This window comes from Maniola jurtina, chromosome 21 (assembly GCF_905333055.1).
Source record: "Maniola jurtina chromosome 21, ilManJurt1.1, whole genome shotgun sequence".
In the NCBI taxonomy this organism is placed as follows: Eukaryota; Metazoa; Arthropoda; class Insecta; order Lepidoptera; family Nymphalidae; genus Maniola; species Maniola jurtina.
Window position 1 is genome coordinate 720,343 of NC_060049.1, and position 7,221 is coordinate 727,563.

The window sequence follows — 7,221 nt, forward strand, 5'->3', positions numbered from 1 at the left end:
TATGGCGGAGCGCAGCGCAGTTTTCAGTCAAAATATTATCGACATTGTCCTCGTTAAAATAATATCTAAAATCAATTGTGCATCCGTGCGGATACTCGCGCATCCGCGCGCAGTCCCGCGCGTGCTCGCGCATTCTCTGGTACAAATTCGCGTAATGTGTCACGCGATTAGAAAACTTCGCGGGCATGCTCTGCGCTGCGCTCCGCCATATGTGCGCCGGCCCTTAGAGTAACTATAGTAGGTATCCTCTAATGATAATGATAGGATATGAAAGGCAAGCTTGCAAAAATAATCAATAAGACAGCTTTCTTACAGTTAAATGAGCCAATCTGATTGGTTAATTTTTTCATGTTTCCACTCCATTTCCTAATATATTTTTCAACGTATTACAGCGATGTTTATAATAAAACTTAATAAAATAACAAATTAAGAAGTAATCCCTATTAATAATTACAAAAGAAAAAATATAAAGACATAGGTGATATTAAAAGTTAAAATAAACTAAAAAAAATATATTAGTTAAAATATTTTTAAGTGTTTTTTATTAATAAGGAACATCGCGGGTCGTATATTTATTTTTGTGTATTATTAAAGACATTTTGTTAAACTAAACTTAGCATAGAATAATATAGATTTAGATTTTTGGTATTTTTATAAAGACTTTTTTTAAATATATTTATTTATATTAAAATTAACTTCATGCCATTATTGTTATTGCCCTCATATTTATATAGTTATTATAACAAAGTATTCTTCAATAGATATACCTACTCTATTTTTTTTTTCATTTTTATTAGATATCTATAAAATAATTATAGAAGGTAGGTAGTAATTATAATTTCAAGATCGCACATTCCAAATAAACGAAATAGTTAATAATCCAACTAGTAAATACTACGTAGCTCGCAACACATGAAAAAAAATACATATTCTTGCTCAATTACGTATAGCATAATTACCTACCTATTAATTTTTTAATCTTGTTCAACGTATAGCTATCCATAATAATATGTACTGTATATCGCATATTTTAAGTCATTATACCTACATATATATTTTCTTTTCATTGGTCAATATTATATCTATTTAAATTAGCATAAAGTCGTCATTTATTTAATCGAAAACGATAACTAAGAATTTTATGTTTATATATTTTTCTGTCATTCATTTATTAAGTCAATCTTGCGAATTATTTATTAAACATAACCAAAAAATATTCAAGTATATATTTTTATTTAAATAGATTACATATGTATATAAATATATAAATAAGATAAATAACATTATTGTTATTTTTTAAGGATTCGTTTATCTTTCCTTCATGCATGCTTTTATCTATTAGCTATATACCTGTCTATTAATTAATTCATGCCTAAAATATTATATTTTTTTGATGTTTATGTTATTAATTTATTTACTTAATTTTCAATCGTACATCGTAATCATTTTTATTATTTAATACACGTAACTTACGTGCATAATTTTATCCTCAATTAAGCATCTATTAATTCATTCATTTCTATAATATATTTATTGATGTTTATACATTTTTCTTGATATCTATTAATATTTATTAGTACCTATTCTTTTTTCTTTAAATCTCGTTTGCTTTCATAATACTTAAACAACATATGTATGTATCTATTAATTCATTCATTAATATATACCTACTTATTTTCAGACACTTATAAATTCAATATCCCCGAAACTGAAGTCTCAGGTTTAAAAATACTTTCTTCCAGTTATGAAACCTTTACGAAAATAGAAGTTTTCATGACTCGTGTACAATCGATTCGATTTCATACATTTTATCCGTTTTTATTTTGGTCTTATTATTATCGGCTTTGTCCTTTTTATGGGTTGGGTGAAACCGTGGAAACCACGCTTGCAAGTCTAAGAGCCCGAGACATAAATACTAAGGTTTAGGTTAGGTTTAAAGATATTTATTCTCATAAAGACATAGAAAAGTCATTCACATGAGAACTTAACTCTAAGAATACACTATTCGCCATTTTATTGCATAAATAAATGGTGCTCATTCAATGCATTTATCGAAGTAACTTGAATTACTCATAATGTGAGCAGCTAATTCAGTTTTAAATGCTTGCTTAGGAGGTTTTAATATATCTCCACTCAGTCTTTACATTTTTACTTTTACGGGCCTCCTACTTTCTTAATTATGTTACCTTTTACACAAAAATGTGATAACCCAAATCCTTCTATTCTATGAATGAGAGACATTTCAATTCTCAGAATTTGAATTATTATTACTATGCTTGCGATTTCGTCCCGTGGATTTAGGTTTTTATAAATTCCACGAGAATTCTTTGGTTTTCCAGAATAAAAAGTAGCCTATCTCACTCTTCAAATCTTTAATAATATCCATGCAAAAAATCACGTCAATCCATCTTTGCTCCACCACCACTTTAAAACACCAACAACCCAACAAAACAACACTTTCGCATTTATATTCGCATAAGGGTAGTGATTAGTATTTGTAAGTATTATTGGACTATAACTGAAACTGAAGTAAGTAACGTCTTTGTCATCATTCATTCTTATTTTCCTAATTATTTATTTTTTCTAATTCTTCTTTCAACTTTAGGCAAAATCCTAGCCTAAATCTTTCCATGGGCTCTTACTTTATGTGGTTGGCCACAAAATCTGATAGATGCCCGATAAGGGAAGCCTGTTTTTGTTTTCGTGGAAAGGGGTGCCTGTCAGTCCGCAGTCGAGCCATCTGATACGATTCGGGGCAGAAACGTAGAAAATATGTGAAATTAGATAATATTTTACATAATTTTTTCTTTACTTCACCTTACTGTATCATTATATTATATAAGTATTTATTTAATATAGTATCATCTCTTTCATCATGCCATACCTATAATATCTTAATACCTTTATTTAAACTATACCATGCCACTTTCTATGAATTTTTTTTTTCTATAATATCTTCTGTCATATTAATCTTATTTTAATTAGAATACTATATTTTATAATATTTCTCTACCTATTAATTTGTTGTTTCTTTTGTCATACCTATAAGATCATCTTATAGGTATATAGTATTTAAGTAGAAAATCATCCTTATAAAAATATGTTGTGTTCCCTTCACCATCATCTTTGTCATCTATTTATTCATCACCATCCTCATTTATCATTATTATTATCATATAGTATCAGTGTATATTATTATTTATATTAGTTATATTATTAGTAATATAGTTATATTATTATTTTTACATCTAAAAATTACTCTTCTCTATTATAAAATGGTCTTCAACTTTTCGTATAATATTATATTTCAATTCAAATTGTATGTATGTATTGTGGATGAGAGTTGCTCTTTTTTTCATTTATAGCTTAATTTTGTTTTCTTCGACTGTTAATACTATTAATATTCTATTAATTAATAATACCTAAGTATCTAATCGCTTGTCATATCTCTAGTTAAAAGTTATCCAATAGGTTTATTTTAACGTTGTGTTGTGATTTTGTTTTCTTTATGTATAAGTGTTCTATTATTTCTATTGAACTTTGTTGTTATCGTTATATGTTATTGATATTGTAAATAATGATTGTATATAAAATGATTTATATTTAGTTATTATTTTTACGTAAATAAAATTTTAAACTCTGTGTTGTTGGTTCTAATTTCTACCTTTCTCTGGTAAAATTTCTACCTTTGGCTGTTCCTATTTAAATTGAAAATGCATCTGAGTTTGATCATTTAGAAATTTAATTGCGTAAAACGCTTATAGCTCCGAAAAGTTAGAGGTGCATCCCGGGATCGAACCCCGTACCTCTCGAATAGAACCACTAGACTATCACCACTTCAATATTATAAAGAAGTCTGAAGTATAAAGGTTTAGTTACTGAAGTGTAAGAGAATCCGATGCTAGACCGATAAACGAGATAACATTTTACAGGATGACTTTATGCAAAAGCGATGCAAAAGGTCCTTGTATCTCGGTAGGAACAGCATTCCGAACCAGTGGTAAATTATTTAACGATTCAAAAGCACTTGTAAAAGTTTATTTGAATAAAAATCTAATCTATTCTATTCTAAAAATTCACACTTCATACTATACCTAACCCACAGAGAAGTTAGAACAGGGCTCTACCTGTAACGTAAAAAAGACAAAAACTCAGAGGGCGTTAACCATTTTGAGTGGTCAACCAATCACAAACGAACCTATGTTTCCGCCGAGTTTCTTGCTGGTTCTTCTCGGTAGGAACGGCATCCCGAACCAGTAGTAGATTATTTTGGAGATTCAAAAGCACTTGTAAAAGTTTAATTGAATAGATATATTTAGAATTTGAATTTATGTTTCCGTACTCTATTAGAGAACCTATGTTTTCAAAAAATTCGAAATTCAATTCGAAAACGTAGGTTCGTTTGGTCACTCTAAATGGTTAACGCCCATTGAGTTGTCTTTATCATTGTATGGGGTTTTGTACCTAACAGAGACGATCCTGTACTAACTTCTCTCCATAGATAGAGTAGGTATAATATCCACACTACTCCATAATAATATTATAAATGCGCACAACTCTGTTTGTCTGTATATTTTACGCTTAAAATTAACGATACGATTAAAATAAATCGGCACAGAAACATCATGGAGACAGATGTAGGCTACTTTTTATCCCGTAAAGTCAAAGCTTCTACGGGATTTTTGAAAACTTAATTCCAACCTAACCTAGTTCAGACCTAAGTCGCGGGCATCAACTGTTTCAAAATATTAAGATTAATAACCACAGCTGTAATTATTCTCTGACTTTTATCGGGAAACCTAAATAACTCGGGCAAGGGTCTTCCCGCGAAAGGACGCGGTTATATGAAAAAAGGAATAATTTTGTCAAAACTTTTATTCGTTGTCAAGCTAGCCTGCTAGACCCTCTGGTAGCTAGACTTACCTTGGCGATAAATGAAGATGCAGTCCACAATGAAAACAAGCTAACTTGGAAGAGGTAAGTATGGCCATAGAATGGTAGTTTAATTCAGCCTATACCTACTCATCAGTTTCTACCCAGCATCATACTGGAACGGTCATAGGTCTGTGCTTTGATAGCCACGGCCGAAGACTGCCACCAGACAATTATTTGACTATTTTCTTTATTATAATATTCAATTAGGTGGCTGTTGCATAATATCGTCCACAAGACAATGGCACATAAGAAATAATGGCGTGCCATGAAACAAGAGTTTTATACTCGAAACCAAAGCCTTACACTCGAGGAAATACTGCCCTCACTCTTTCCGCGTACTTTTAATATTATTAAATGAATAGAAATAACTGTTCTAAAAACAGCTTTAAAGCTCCTCCATTTTGTGAAACAAATGTACAGAAATCTCTACATGTTAAAAATTACATTTAACTTGTCATATCGCCTTCACAGTATACAGTATCAATCAATATTGAATCGTTTCAGCTACCACGGATATTGGTCCACGCATTGCCGCCCAAGGATAATTAATATTCTTTCTACTGGACACACACTAGACAAAACTTCAGGGTTCGGCTTAGGTAGGTTGTCTATTTTCTAAAATAGAAGTGATACTTATAATAGTTTTACATTAAACACATTTCTCAAAACTACTTAGTTCCGTTTTATTTCAGCAGACCAGTCCAAACGCCAGACCGGAAACAGCTAAGGCAGCCATCAACCTGTCATTTCCGCCGCCAGTGTGCCTTACGCCTTTGACTTTACATCTACTTACTTAATACTGGATCTGGCATGAAGATATTTTCTTGTTTCATATCTACTTTGTGAAAGCTGTGATAGCCTAGTGGTTAGAACGTCCACCTCCTAATCGGAGATCGGGGGGTTGATCCCGGGCACGCACCACTAACTTTTCAGTTATATGCGTCTTAAGCAATTAAATATCACTTGCTTTAACGGTGAAGGAAAACATCGTGAGGAAACCTGCATGCCTGAGAGTTCTCCATGTACTCAAAGGTGTGTGAAGTCTGCCAATCCGCATTGGGCCAGCGTGGCAGACTATGGCCTAAACCCTTCTCATTTTGAGAGGAGACCCGTACTCAGTAGTGGGGCGGAAATGGGTTGATCTTACCTCATCGTCATCATTATCATCAACCGATAGATGTCCACAGCTGGACATAGGTCTCTTAAGTTGAAATTTACAAAGCACACTTAGACTTTGCTTAGATTTAAGTTTCAGTTAAAACGAGACAGATTTATGCCAGCGGTATAACGCTGTCTCGTTTTAACAGGGTCTTAAGTCTGAGAAAAGTCTTACATGTCACGAGTTTTCGCCGCTTGAATCCAGCAGCTCAGACTCGTTTTATGTCCTCTGTCCACCTTTAGCTGTCCACCTTAGTGAAGTAACATCTAATATGCTGCGCTTCCGGTACGAAATCTCTCGGGTTTTCGAACTATGTGCCACTATATTGCCACTTCAGCTTCGCAAACTGTTGAGCTATGTCAGTTATTCTGATTCTCCTACGGATCTCCTCATTTCTGATTTGATCACGTAGATAAACTCCAAGCATATGGCTGTTTCTATCGCCCGCTGAGTTACTCTGAACTTTCTTATGAGGTCCATGGTCAGTGACCATGTCTCCGATCCATATTGTCATGCCTGGCAACACGCACTGTTCGAAGACTTTGGTTTTGGACTTTGGCACTGAGGAAGTTTTGCATTTATAATATGGGTAATGATGAATAGTGAATCTGTAATCCAAGCAGTCGTCAACGTCTTTCGGTTGGCGAGGAAAATTGGGATGACGACTATGTCAAAAATAAATTATTATTTCTTATGAACTATTAAATAGAAGGTTTTCCACAATTCGTAAAACCCACGTCCGCTGCTAGTTTTAAGTTTGCTAACCATTTTATATTATCGATTTAACAAAAAAGTAGATACTTACATCAAATTACGTCAAACGTTTATGACGTCACACCTGTGAATTTCATACAAGCTCTAATAAAAAGTCGCATTGATTAAAACTCAAAACTCAAATCATTTACTAGGTAGGTAGGTACTGTTTGTACGTACTTCTCTTGATGGTCAGAATTGTTAGATTTGTAAGTGGTGACAATGAATTACGTAAACTTAAAACTAAAGCTACGAGGGTTCCAAACGCGCCCAGTTCTGAGAAGAGCCCACAACAAACTCAGCCGGGTATTCTTTAGATTAGTAGTCATCACCCATATTGTCACATCCAGAAACTCTAGGCGCCCGTAGACAAT